Genomic DNA, 13,934 nt, shown 5'->3' on the forward strand with positions numbered 1-13,934 from the left:
TTAGAATGGGAATAATATAGCATCAAATGGCATAATCCGAGTTGATGATTTGCTTTTATTAAATATAACATCAATTTATTTTTCTTTCATTCTTTGACTATTTATTGAACTCGTAAGCGCTGTGCCAGGTTTCTGTAATAAAGGTTAGCTCTGTCCTTATATAAATGCCCTGATGGGTAAGCACAAAGTGCTAGGGGAGGTCACATGAGGAACATCTAACTAAGATCAGAGGAAGGAAAGTTTCTCTTGAGGAGGTGATACTTGAGCCAAATCTTAATGAACAAGTGGACGATCATAAAAGGGTAAAAACTGTACTCTAAGTAGAGAGAACCATACTGCAAATGACAAAGAGACAAGAGAGAATATGACATGTTTGGGGAGCAAATATTCAAGAGCAGATACCATCAATGTTAAAATTTCACACTGTATCTACAGGCATACATGGTATACAAATTCAGTAGATAAGTTTTACCGTTACCGTTAATGTTAGGTGATGGAATCTGCATGCTCAAATACGTTTCAAGTAATTACATCGCCTATTTTTGTTTGAAAAGTTATCCCTTCCTGTACTGTCATCAGCATATTTGAGAAAGATAGCATTAACTTGTTCCTCTAAGTCTGCCCCACAGGAACCTGGTATCCCTTGGCCAACTCAACGTGTAGTTCAGAGCGACCTTGGCGTAGAGGATTAGGGGGAAGATTAGGGAATAATGAGGCTTAAGCAGTAAATTGAGGCCAGACCGTGAGTGATCTCGAAGGCTGCAGTCACAAGTTTTGACTTCACTTGAGGTCAGCTGGTAACTGTTGGATTTTAAATACAGAAGTGACATACTTCAATTTACCTCTTAGATAAAATTTTAGAGGTGATGGGAGCTGATTGAAATGTAGCAAGTAGTATTCCCATTAAAACAAGTGAAAATTTAAAAGGCCCGAGCTTAAACAGTGGCAGTGGATAAAAAAGAAAAGACATAAAAGAAGGGGGCAAGAAGATTTGGAAGCATCAAGGTGGTAGAAACCACAAAACAGTACTGGATTATTGAGTTTGAAGATTCTGTTGCATATCTGTGTGGAGATATCAAATCAACCTTTGTATATAAATATATAAAGTTAAGGTAAAGGAAATGAGCTTAAACTATAAATTTCAAAGTTGTCAGCATTAAAGTTAATGTAACTGATGGCAATGTGCTAGGTGAGAGGATGATTTGTGTAGAAGTTGGCAGCATATAAAGTCACTGTCATGCTTAACAGAGGGCCCACAGGAGTAGTGTTTCAGTGATTTGGTTAAATCACATGCCACAGTGGTGCCATCAAGAGAACCCTTGGCTAAGATTCTAGCTTTGGGGATTTTTTTAATCCTCACCTGAAGATATATCTATTGATTCTAAAAAGAGAGGAAGGAAGAGAGAGGGAGAGAGAAAGAACAATGTAAGAGAGAAACTTTGATAGGTTGCTTTCCATACACACCCAACGGGGGTCCAACCTGCCATTGAACCCACAACACTTTGGTGTACAAGACAACACTCCAACTAACTGAGCCACCTGACCAGGGCCTAGCTTTGGAGATTTGTTAAAACTGAAAAGAAAACTAAACTATTTTTTTTACTTTTGCAAAGATGTTTACCTTCTGATATTTGGTTTCCTCAATACAAAAAAAAAATAGAAATTGGTAAGCATACTACCTGCCAATCAAATTAAAAAATCTTCATGAATTTTATGTTTTTTATTATTGCAATAAATCAAACCCATGCCAATATAGAAAATTCTGTAAACAGTACTCAGGGCTAAATATTTTCAGTAGAGATGGAATGTAGAGAAGAGAGAGGTGAGTTAAGTTAAGTCCATAAATCCCCTTCAACTTTCATTTTGCTTCTTCATCTCTAACCCCTCAAATGTTCCTAAATATTGGTGGTCACAAATGGGCCTAAGGGTGAATTTGGCCAACATATATGTTTTATTTAGCTGCAGAATTTTTTAAAATTGAAATTGTTACATCACTGAAAAGTCATGTTTTATGTAAAATTCTAGTTTTTTAGTTTATTGAAGAATTAGATCTGGAACACTGGATTCATGTCTTTTCTATAGTAATAATAATTGGAACTGGATAAGCTTGCCCCCTTCTAAAGGAGCATCTGCTTCTTGGTTCACCACATTTCTACCGTTCCCTATTTCCTTACACAAGGCTGGATACGCTCAGTCATCTTCCTGGCTTAGCTGTGGAGCTTTGGTTATAATCTTGGACTACCCAACTTCACAAACAATGACTGAAAAGAAGAAAAGGAAAGGAAAATATAGATTTAAAACTAGGAAGAAAATATACAGTGGGTTGTATTTTCATAATTCCTTATACCCTGCTTTCCTCAAAGCATTGGTTTTTTTACTTGCACTAAAATGCATTTTAAATAGGGATAAAGGCACTTACTATAAGATGCGGCACAGTTCAGTTTCATCTCTAGCTTCTGAAAACTTGAATCTGCTTTTAAGAAAAAGACTCAAAATGCTGTTTCTATGAAACTTTGTTTTTCAAACTAGCACTTGTGATGACATATTTTCAAGGTATCCATAAAGCCTTTGAAGACTGGAAAGTCTCATGCTTTGATTTGCAAAATAATTTTAGAAATTAGTATAAACATATCCTGGACTATTTGGGTACCAGTTTTTTAAAACTTCCACTTGATTTGTGACCAAGTTTGCAATTATTTTGCAATTACATCATTGCAAATGATTTCCAGGAGGCAACATTTCACCTCTAGTACTATATTTTTAAAATATAAGTGCTCAGGTGACCACAGTTGCATTTTAGTTCATACATGATTATTTCCTACCACCTCTTTTAATTGCCTCCTCTACTAGATGACCAGTTATTTTTCAATTTTGAGAACTGCTGAAAAACATCAGGTTGGTCTAAAGGATTTTGTTTGAAAACAACACAAATGTGAAGACTGACCAAGAGGACACATTTAACGTCATAAGTTAATAACAGGTGCATATTTTCTATTTTCCTAAAATGAAAGGTAGAGATATTAACATAGTTATCGAACACTGAATATGCTCCAGACTTTATGCCAAGAACTCTGTGTACCTTACCTTGCCTAACCCACAAATTTTATGAGGCAGCTACTAACCTTATTTTGATGAGGAGGAGTTAAGATTCAGGGAAGTGAAGTACGTTGCCCAATGTCACACTGTCAGGATTAAAATCTAGACTCTTTGACCTGAAGAGCAGGGTTGTTTGCCAAATGGAAGTGACAGATATAGAGGACAGGAAGGGAAGGAAAATATAAATCCCTTAGACAAGTAAGCATGAAGTTAGCTTTGTCTAATTCTTTGTCACATGACTAGTACCTCTAGTTCAAAGAACTACATTTGCCAATTGCTCTAGTCGGCAATGAATACCTGCAACTATCCCATATCAGCAGGGTCTACAGCTGACCTCTCAGAGGTGCTTTCATGTTTAGCTGTGAATGTTGTTACCTGGTCATTTTATACACTGTTAATTCTTGAAGATCTATATGTTGAAAAGTTACCAAAACCTAAAAGTTTTTTATGATTCATAGAAAGCTGAAACATTTCAAGGCGCAACTTCATTTCAGTAAATTTGGTCTATTATCCTGACATCTTAAAACTCTGCTACTTACATAATTAACTTTTTGCCATGAGAAGAGTGCTATTATTCTTTAGATAGCATTTCTGTGACTGTCATACATTTTCTGAAACATTAAGTTAATTTAATTTTGCTTGAGACTAAATAGGAGAATAACTTTTCTTTTGGAGAAAACTCTAAATGTGGATGTGAAAGGCAATACACATCCTTATTAATTATTATAGTAAAGTTATTTAAAATACATGTAGATTTATTGTTTAATTGCAAAGTTCAGAACTCTAGAATGATAGTGACTTTGAAGATGAGAAGCCATCTAGTAGAGGAGTCAAAAAATTTATTAGTAGTCTGTAGTTGTCCATACTCCTTTATTCATTCTTGGCATGTTTAGAAATTTACCGGTCTTATTTATTTGAGAGCTTGTTTCGGATTTGGTCATATGACATCCATCCCTTTAGGTATGAGTATTAATTACCATTTGGGGATTTTTCTGTGCAGAGAACTCCCAGTAGAGGAGAGCAAACCGGTGCACCTGTCTTGGGTTTGGTGTCTGGGAAAAATACCCACTGCTAAAATATGGGGAACTGTTCCAAGCGTGGGAAATGTGGCCCAGCCCCAACTCAGAAAAGCCAGTGGGGAGCGAGGTTAGGTGGGCAGGACCCACCCCCACGGATAAGTTCTCCCGTGGGGAATCAGGCCTGCATTGTACCTAGGCCGCTTTGAGACTTGCTTTTTGCTAAAACTCCCTCACCCTGAATTGAGGCAGCAAATGTTTACTGCATATCATATAGCAAATGTTTTATTGATTACAGTTATCTGCCTTTCTTTAAAGTAACTTCCTAAAATCTATGCTGAACCTTCCAAGGACCAGTGCAACCAGCTCAACCACTTTTCCCTTTACATTTGCAAATATCCTTCCTCTTTTATGTAATTAGCAACACCCTCTCTTTTGTTTTCTGTAACCGCCTAAAGGGAACCTGTGCATAGTAAGTGAGGATCATCCTCAATGTAATGTACCCAGAAAATCAATAAAAGCCTGTCAAGGCAAGGGTCAGGGTGCTCTCCCCTCCAGAGAGTGGCCACGCTGTCCCTTTTCCTCCACAGGACTGGGTAGTCCGTGTGTATTTGTCTATTGCCGCCACAACACCGGATCCTGCAGGCTGGGATCCGCATCAGTAAAAGATACAGAAAATTTAAATGAAAACTCAGCTGCTGTGAAGAGGTGGGGGGTAGGGAAAGGAGGAAACCTAAATGTTAAAGAAGACAAACTGTAACTATAAGATTAAAAAAGAGATCATCAGAAGCTTCCCACACACTATTTGGGTGTTATTTACTAAGTCGTAGCTTATATGTATAATTGCCCACGGTCAACCACCAAAGCAAATCTGGTCGGCATTTTCACCTCACACTCTGTATACATGATGCTTTGCTCTGTTTTTTCACATTTTTTTAATGTAATACCTCGGAAATATGTCCGAATCAGTAATTCTAGGTTTTCACACAATAGTTTTGAAGTGAAAAGAATAATGGAGTAAAGAAAGAGAAAATGAAGAGACTGCAGCTGTTCACTCCCCATGTAAAGGGGGCTACAGCGTGAAAACTAAGGAAAAGTATAGTGTTCATGGAATATGTAAGTAATAGTAATGTGAGGGCAGATAGAAGTTATTTATGGAGCATCTTGTAGGTGTCAGGCAATATACTGCCCAGTATGGACATGGTACAAAACAGACTTGGGCTCAGTCTTCATGTAAGTATATTAGGGAAGAGAGGCAATGACCATGTAATTAAAAGAGTTTGAGAGTTCCATAAGGAAAGTGCTAGGTGCTAAGGAAGTATATATAGAATGGATCAAACCTGTCTAGGAAGTCTGGGCAGTGTCACTAAGAAAGGATGTTACTAATTAGTCAAAGCAATGGAATTGTGAGAAAGAGCTTGCCAGGCAGATACCCTTCACTTCCACAAAGGAGAAAGGTAAAAAGAAGCCTAAATACATAAAGGCAAACTGCGAAACAAGCTGTAAAGAAAACCAACAGATTCGGTGAATGGAGGGCCTAATTTACAGTGGTCTGAGAAGACCTCTTTGAGAAAGTGATCCTTGAGGTGATATCTGAAGAATGCAAAGGGGCTAGTTATGAAAGAGCAAGGAGTAAGATGATTCAGGTAGAAGACCTTGAGAAGGCACACTCCCTGGTATATTTAAGGAACTCAAAGTAGGTCAGAGTCCCTAAACATGGTGTGTCAGCAGGAGAGTAGCATGAGATAGAATTGAAGAGGAAGGCTAGAGCCAGATTTAGCAGGCCTGGTGGACTCTAGTTTATAAGGGGAGTCATTGGGGAGTTTTTGATCCATGGCTCAACATGCATAGAGACCTCACAATGGCTCTGGAAGATGAGTAAACTGAAGCTATGAAAAATTAAATAGGATTCTAAATGCTTTGCACACTGTGAAAGACAGAGCCAGCTTTTGAACCTAGGCCTATTTAACCTCATGTTCATTGGAAAGGTATCTGTGAGTGAATCACTTAGACTAATGATTGACAATGAAGAATCCTTGGAGAAACATATTCAGAAAGAGTTTTTGGACTTTTCAAAATCCCCACTCCATAGAGAAAAACGCTGTGAATGGAACCTCTTAGTATTTTAGAATTGAGAGTGTGTGTCCAGATCAAATGCTAAAGAGAGAACAAACTTCACCAAAAAAATCAAAACAAACACCACAACCTCCCAAAAAGCCCCGAAACAGATGGTCTTTTTAAGTTCTCTTTATTTATTTAAATACATGGAGGCAAAAAAAAGAGACAATTTTTAGACTGACCAATGACCAATGTTCTCATATTTTATAACTCAAGAGATAGACTTTCCCTCTTTTTTCTTAGTAGTCCATCTGTGACTTTTTTCCTGTTCTATTAAATATTGTGTCTTGGCTTTTGGAGTCCTAAAATTATGTTGTGTCCTTTATTGATGGTGACAGTCAGTAACCTAGTGAGCTGGCATCTGCTTCCCGATTCCCCACCTTCACTGGCACAAAAGGGTGTTCTCCACTGAGCACCTTGGAAGAATGATCAGGCATGGACTGGGGTAATGGCCAATGAACAGCTCATAGAGGCACACTTCTTATCCCTTACCTAGTCTGGGCTGTTTTCTTAGTTGTCACCTTGAAGAACCCTTCTGGTTATGAAATTTCCAATGACTATTTTTCAGAGTCTGAAAAAATAAGAATAGATTAAATCATTAGATAGGAAAAAAGGGTTTGAATTGAAAACACAACCTAATCATTGTGGTGAACACCGTCTGTTCACTGGTGATCTGGGCAAGTAAGGGAGTCCTGGAGACTTGACAGCTGGCTCGCAGATTTCTGAATGAGTGAGGAAATTTTCCAGTTCATCTGTGGAGAATTTAGTCCGACATTACAGCATTAAGCTACCCATCTGCAGCCTGCAATTGGTATAGACAAGAGAATCACTATTGCTTTGTGGAGACAAGCCACAGATCTGGGATGAAGCAGGCTGGCATGTGCCTATTTGGGGTTGGCAGGGCTGAGGTTTAGTCTATTGTTGCAAGACTGCATTACCCAAGAAAAGTGAGAGTCTGATTGCATTAGGCATTCATCACACAGTGTCTTACAATGGACCGAATGTATGGAAGGAACTGAGAAACCCTGACTCTGTAAAGGCTGTTGTTCATACTCTCTTGCTTGTTGTTTGTGCCCTTCCAAATGGGCTAGTGTCTTTTTCCTCCGAAGTCCATCTATTACTCCAGTTGGATGGCTCTGTTTTGATGCTGATATCAGTTTATGGGTTATTATATCTATTTACAAATGATGACTCAAATGAGAAAACTCTGGAATGGAAAACACTCCATATGCCCATAAATCACAAACTGAATAAAAGTTGGCAACATGAAAGTGATTGTGTTGGAAGCTAGAAAGCCTCAGTCAGCCAACCTTTATTGAACCTCTGATATTGTATGCTCCATTACTTGAGAGACTGCAAAGGAAATAAAGAATATGGAAAAGTATGTGCAGAAAGTAATTTAAAGGTCATACAGTCCAAATGCCCATCTCAAGCAGAAGACTAGTTTCTTGCCATTGGACTTGTATTTTAAAGGGTAGGATAACTAAAAAAGAAAATGTATATGTTGGCCCAAATAGAGCAAATAGAATGTAGTCCTTCCTTTTTTAAAAACCTTTTTTAAGTATATTTTGTTGATTATGCTGTTACAGTTTTTCCCAATTTTCTACCTTTATCCCCACTCTGCCCCGCACCCCCCAACCCTCCAGCATTCCTCCCCTCAGTTCTTGTCCATGGGTTGTACATATAATTTCTTTGACTTTTCTGTTTCCTATACCATTCTTAACCTCTCCCCATCTATTTTATGCCTACCAATTATGCTTCTTATTCCCTGTACCCCTTCCCACTGAAACCCCTCCATGTGATATCAATTTCTCTGATTCTGTTTTTGTCCTAGTTGTTTGCTTAGTATTTGTTTTCATTGTTGTTGTTTTTAGGTTCAGTTGTTGATAGTTGTGAGTTTGTTGTCATTTTACTCTACATAGTTTTTGATCTTCTTTTTCTTAGATAAGTCCCTTTAACATTTCATTTAATAAGGGCTTGGTGATGATATAACTTGACCTTATCTGGAAAGCACTTTATCTGCCCTTTCTTTCTAAATGAGAGATTTGCTGGATAGAGTAATCTTGGATGTAGGTCTTTGCTTTTCATGACTTAAATACTTCTTTCCAGTTCCCTCTTGCTTGCAAGGTTTCTTTTGAGAAATCAGCTAATGGTCTTATGTGAACTCCTTTGTAGATAACTGTCTCCTTTCCTCTTGCTGCTTTTAAGATTCTCTCCTTATCTTTAATCTTGGGTAACTTAATGATGATATGTCTTGGTGTGTGCTTCCTTGTGTCCAGCTTCTTTGGGACTCTCTGAGCTTCCTGGACTTCCTGGAAGTCTATTTCCTTAGCCGGATTGGGAAAGTTTTCCTTCGTTATTTGTTCAAATAAGTTTTCCATTTCTTGCTGCTGTTCTTCTTCTGGCATCCCTGTAATTTGGATATTGGAACATTTAAAGTTGTCCCAAAGATTCCTCAGCCTCTCTTCATTTTTTTGAATTCTTGTTTCTTCATTCTGTTCCAGGTGGATTTTATTTCTTCCTTCTGTTCCAAATCATTGCTTTGAGTCCTGGTTTCCTTCCTGTCACTGTTAGTTCCCTGAATATTTTGCTTTATTTCACTTTGGGTAGTCTTCATTTGCTCTTTCATTTTTCAACATTTTTCGACCAAGCTCAGTCAGTTCTGTGAGCATCTTGATTACCAATGTTTTGAATTCCACATCAAATAGGTTGGCTATCTCCTCATTCCTTAGCTCTTTCTCTGGAGTTTTGCTCTGTTCTTTCATTTGTGCCCTATTTCTTTGTCTCAGCACACCTGTTGTGTTGTAAGGGGGTGGGGCCTTAGGTATTCATCAGGGCAGAGCAACCCTCTTTGCCCCAGCGTAGTGTTGTCTGTGGGGGAGGGGCCAGAGAGGGAACAATGGAGCTTGCCTGCTTGTCTCTAGCCCACTTTTCAACAAACTCTCATGTGAGACTGGGAGTTTCTCCCACTGTGGCAACCCCTGCCATAGTCCACAGTCAGCTCTGAGTCTCAGTTTCCCATTCAACCAGCCCCGTTTGCACAGTCCACCGCCTTGCCCTGGTTCCTTTCAGCCAACCCCACCCTTGAGGTCTGCCTCCTTGCCCTGGGGTCTCTCTGTCAGCCTGTCTTACCAGTCTGGTTGGTCTGGTTGACTACTTCTTTAATTCCTTGGTTGTCAGAGTTCCATGCAGCTTGATTTTCTGCCACTTCTGATTGCTTATTGTTTTTAGATTGGTTGTTACCCTCCTTTTGGTTGTGCATGGAAGTGTAGGGTTTCTACCTATGAAGGGTTTCTACCTACACCTCTATCTTGACTGGAACTTTTTTTTTTTTTTTGCATTTGCATGAAGCTGTTTGGTTGACTTTAAAATAGTCATACTAGTAGTAATATTAGTAAAAAGTAATAGTAAAAATTATTACAATTTATTGAGCTCTTACCAAGTGTCAGTTACTTTATAAGCATTGTACCTTAATCTTTACAAAACTCTATGAGATAAATACTATCATTAAATTCCATTAAAATATGACAGTTTTGAAGTGCACCTAGATTTTGTGACTTGCCCAAGATCAGACAGAGTGAACAGAGCCAGGATTTAAACCCAAATGAAGAACCTCAGGTTATTTCTACATGTGAAGGGAAAGTAGATTCTGCATAATAAAAATTGAGATAAATGCCTTTTCTGCACTTATAAGTTTTCTAACTAGGGCAAGTCTTTTCCACTCTTGAATCTCAGTTTATTCATTTTAAATGCAAAAATAGTGATCAACACAAAAGGTGGTTGGGGTGATCATACAAAATAATGCATGTGAACCTGCTTTAATTTTTTTTTAAGCATTAATAACATGATCTTTCATTTAGGCAACAAACATTAGTTGAGTGCCTCCATTGTGTTCAGCACTTTGTGCTAGAATAATAACACATGGTGGAGGCCACAGATAGCTCATCATGTTGTGGCGAGAAGCAAGTACATGGTTATATTGTAGTGAGATAACTGTCACGGCATCAAGAGAAAGAGAAATAAGGAACTGTATCGTGAAAGGTTGAAGATGACTTTGTAGAAGTAATGTCTTACCTTGCTGTCTAATAGAGAAGCAGGCTCATGTCTGGCCAGAAAAACATCTTATGGTTTGTGATGTTGAGGAGAGATGAGAAGAGCATGGTATGTTAGGATAAAGGTGAAATTTTAAAATATTTTTAAACAAGCTTTTTATTTTAGATTTAAAGAAAAATTGTGAAAATAGTAGTTTCTGTATATATACCACACCTAGATTCTGTTATTATTAATGTCTTACATTAGAATGATAGGATTGCCACAATTAAAAAACATTGACATATTAACTAAAGTCAATACTTTATTCCAATTTTTATAATTTTTAGCTAATATCTTTATTCCATTATGAGATCCAATCCAGGATACTATATTGCAATTAGTCATAATGTCTCCTTAGGCTCCCTTTGGCTGTGACTGTGTTTTCTTGTTTTTGATTACCTTAAAAGTTTTGAGGAGTACTAGTCAGATAATTTGTTGAATGTTCCCCATTTGTTATTTGTCTGATGTTTCATCAACAGGCATATTATCAATATGTCTATCACTCTTAAAAATTAACCTGATCACCTGACTTGGGCAGTGTTTGTCAGGATTCTCCATGATAATTACTCTCTTCCTTCTTTTTATACTGTATTCTTTGGAAGAAAGTTACTATGCATAGCCTTACTCAAGGAGAGAGGAATTATACTCCACTTCCTTGAGGGTAAAGTAGCTACATAAATAATTTGAAATTCTTTTGAATGAGCAATTTTTCTATAATCCCCACTTATTTATTTAATAATTATATATAATTATATGTATACACATATAAAATCTTCATGAATATTTATTTTATACTTTGGAGTATAAACCAATACTTCTTTCTTTTGTTGATTAAATTGATTCATCTATGGCCATTAGGAGCTCCTTCAGTTATCTCTTTGTCCATTTAATTTAATCCTTTCATTATGTTTTGGGTGTTTCCCCCCCACCTCCTTACTTTCTGACACTGCTAAATGCCAGACTCATCTTGTATATTTTGTATATTTTCTATTTGTGTCCTAGAAACAGCTATTTAAAAAAAAAAACACCTGGTTTCTTTTATTGGAGAATGGTATAAGAAATCAGGATCTGGGTGCTAGATGTGTTTATTGCTACTGGGATGTCATTGCTTCAAGGCTTTCTGAGCTAACAGAGAAAGGAAAAATATAGTATAAACTAACCAGTGTACATACACATATTTATGTCTTTTCATTTTATATTTTAATCATTTTTATTTTTCAACTACAGTTGGCATACACTATTATACTAGTTTCAGTGTTCACCCCAGTGATTAGACACTATATATATATATATATATATATATATATATATATATATATATATACACATATATATATATATTATATATAACTTACTAAATGATAGCCCCAAGAAATCTCCCACCCATCTGACACCATATACAGTTATTAGAATATTAATGACTATATACCCTATGCTGTACTTTACATCCCCGTGACTATTCTGTAACAACCAACTTGTACTTCTAAACCCTTTCACCCTGTTCTCCCATTTCACCAATCTCCCTCTCTTCTGGCAACTATCAAAATGTTCTTTGTATCTGTGAGTCTGTTTCTGTTCTGCATGTTTGTTTATTTTGTTTTTTAGATTCAATTGTTGAAAGAAGTATTTATTGCCATTTTATTGTTTATACTTTTTATCTTTTTTTCCTTCTTCTTCTTAAAGAGGACCTCCTAAAATTTCATGTAATACTAGTTTGGTGGTGATGAACTCCTTTTGCTTTTTTCTTGTCTGAGAAGTTCTTTATTGCCCTTAATTCTAAACAATAGCTTTGCTGGGTAGAGTAATCTTGGTTGTAGGTTCTTACATTTCATCACTTTCAATATTTCTTATAAATGCCTTTGGACTGCAAAGATTCTGTTGAAGAATCAGCTGACAGTTTTATGGGAGCTCCCTTTTAGGTAACTAACTGCTTTCTTGCTACTTTTAAGATTGTCTTTAAGTTTTTGCATTTTAATTGTGATGTGGCTTGGCATGGGCCTCATCTTGTTTGGGACTCTCTGCACATACTGAACTTGTATGTCTATTTTCTTCATCAGATTAGGGAAGTTTTCTGTCATTATTTTTTCAAATAGGTTTTCAATTTCTTGCTCTCTCTTCTCTTACCAGCACCCTCATGATGCAAATGTTTGTACTCTTGAAGTTGTCCCAGAAGCTCCTTCTCTCTATATATTTTTTTCTTTATGCTGTTCTGATTGAGTTTATTGCTTTCTTATATTACAAATCTCCAATTTGATTCTTGGCTTCATCTCCTGTACTGTTGATTCCCTGTAAATTATTTTTCATTTCAGTTAGTGTAGGCTTCATTTCTGACTGGTCCTTTTTCATGCTCTAAAAGTTCTCACAAAGTTTACTCAGCATCTTTATAACCAGTGATTTGAACTCTGCATCTAGTACACTACTTGTCTCCATTTTGTTTAGTTTTTTTCCCTGGAGTTTTGTTCTCTTCTTTCATTTGGAACTTGTTTCTTTGTCTCCTCATTTTGGCTGCCTTCCTGTGTTTGTTTCTATGTATTAGATAGAGCTGCTCCATCTCCCACGTTTGGTAGAGTAGATTAATGTAGTAGGTGTTCTGTAGGGCCCAGTGATACAACCTCCCTGATCACACAAGCTGGGCATTCCAGGTGCATCCCCTACATCAGCTGTATACACCCTCCTTTTATAGTTGAGTCTTGATTGCTGTTGGCACATCAATGGGATGGACTTACTTCCAGGCCTATCAGCTGCAAAGACTAGCTGAAGCCATCAACCTCTGACCACTGTGGAAGATTAACTGTGTAGGAGCCCACCCCACAGAGCAGAAATTACTTCAGCAGAACTCCAGGGCCCAATGAATCTGTCCCCTGAGCATGTTGCTTGTAGAGGTCATTGGGTGGTGATGCTTCAACGTGGTCTGGAGATATCCACTGGTTGCACTGGCTCTGGAGCCCCTGGGATGTGCAGGCCAGGGCCAGACACTACCTGTGTTCTGACCAGGGCCACCCAACACAAGCTACAATATGATCTGCAGAATGTTCCTATTTATGCTGGGCTTAAAGGTGCCCAGGAGAGGCAAAGCTGCAAACCAAGACTGGCTGTCACTAGTGTGGGGCCTGGAGCTAATTAAGAAGAAGTATGGGGCACCCTGAGACCAGATGCTAATTGTTTTGGAAATTTTAGGAAAATCTCAAGCATGAGCCAAGACAGGCCAATCTTATGGAAAGCCATTGGAAACAGCTTGGGTGAGCCCACAAGTTGGTTAGGGCAGGGTCTCAAGGAATCACCAAGGCGGGGAAAACAGTGTGAGCCAGGTTCATGAGTTTCAGATATGGCACTTACCTGCCAGCTCTGTAGGGGAAGTAGGACTCTTCAAAGGAACAATGGCTACCTCCAACACTTCTGTCTGGGAGAAAGCTGCCTCCCCAGCTCTCACGCCATTGCCATAGAATTCAGTTCCTCCTCATATGTCTCTGGTGCCTTTCTAGCTTCTGCCCCAGCTCTGGAGCTCAGAGTAAGTGAGTCTGAGTAAGTCTGTTTGAAGGCCCTTTAAGGGCAACTGCCTGGGACTCCACAAGCACTCTGTCTCCCTCAGCTCCAAGCCTTGTTGGATTTTAT

Source organism: Desmodus rotundus, chromosome 1 (assembly GCF_022682495.2).
Source record: "Desmodus rotundus isolate HL8 chromosome 1, HLdesRot8A.1, whole genome shotgun sequence".
Classification (NCBI taxonomy): Eukaryota; Metazoa; Chordata; class Mammalia; order Chiroptera; family Phyllostomidae; genus Desmodus; species Desmodus rotundus.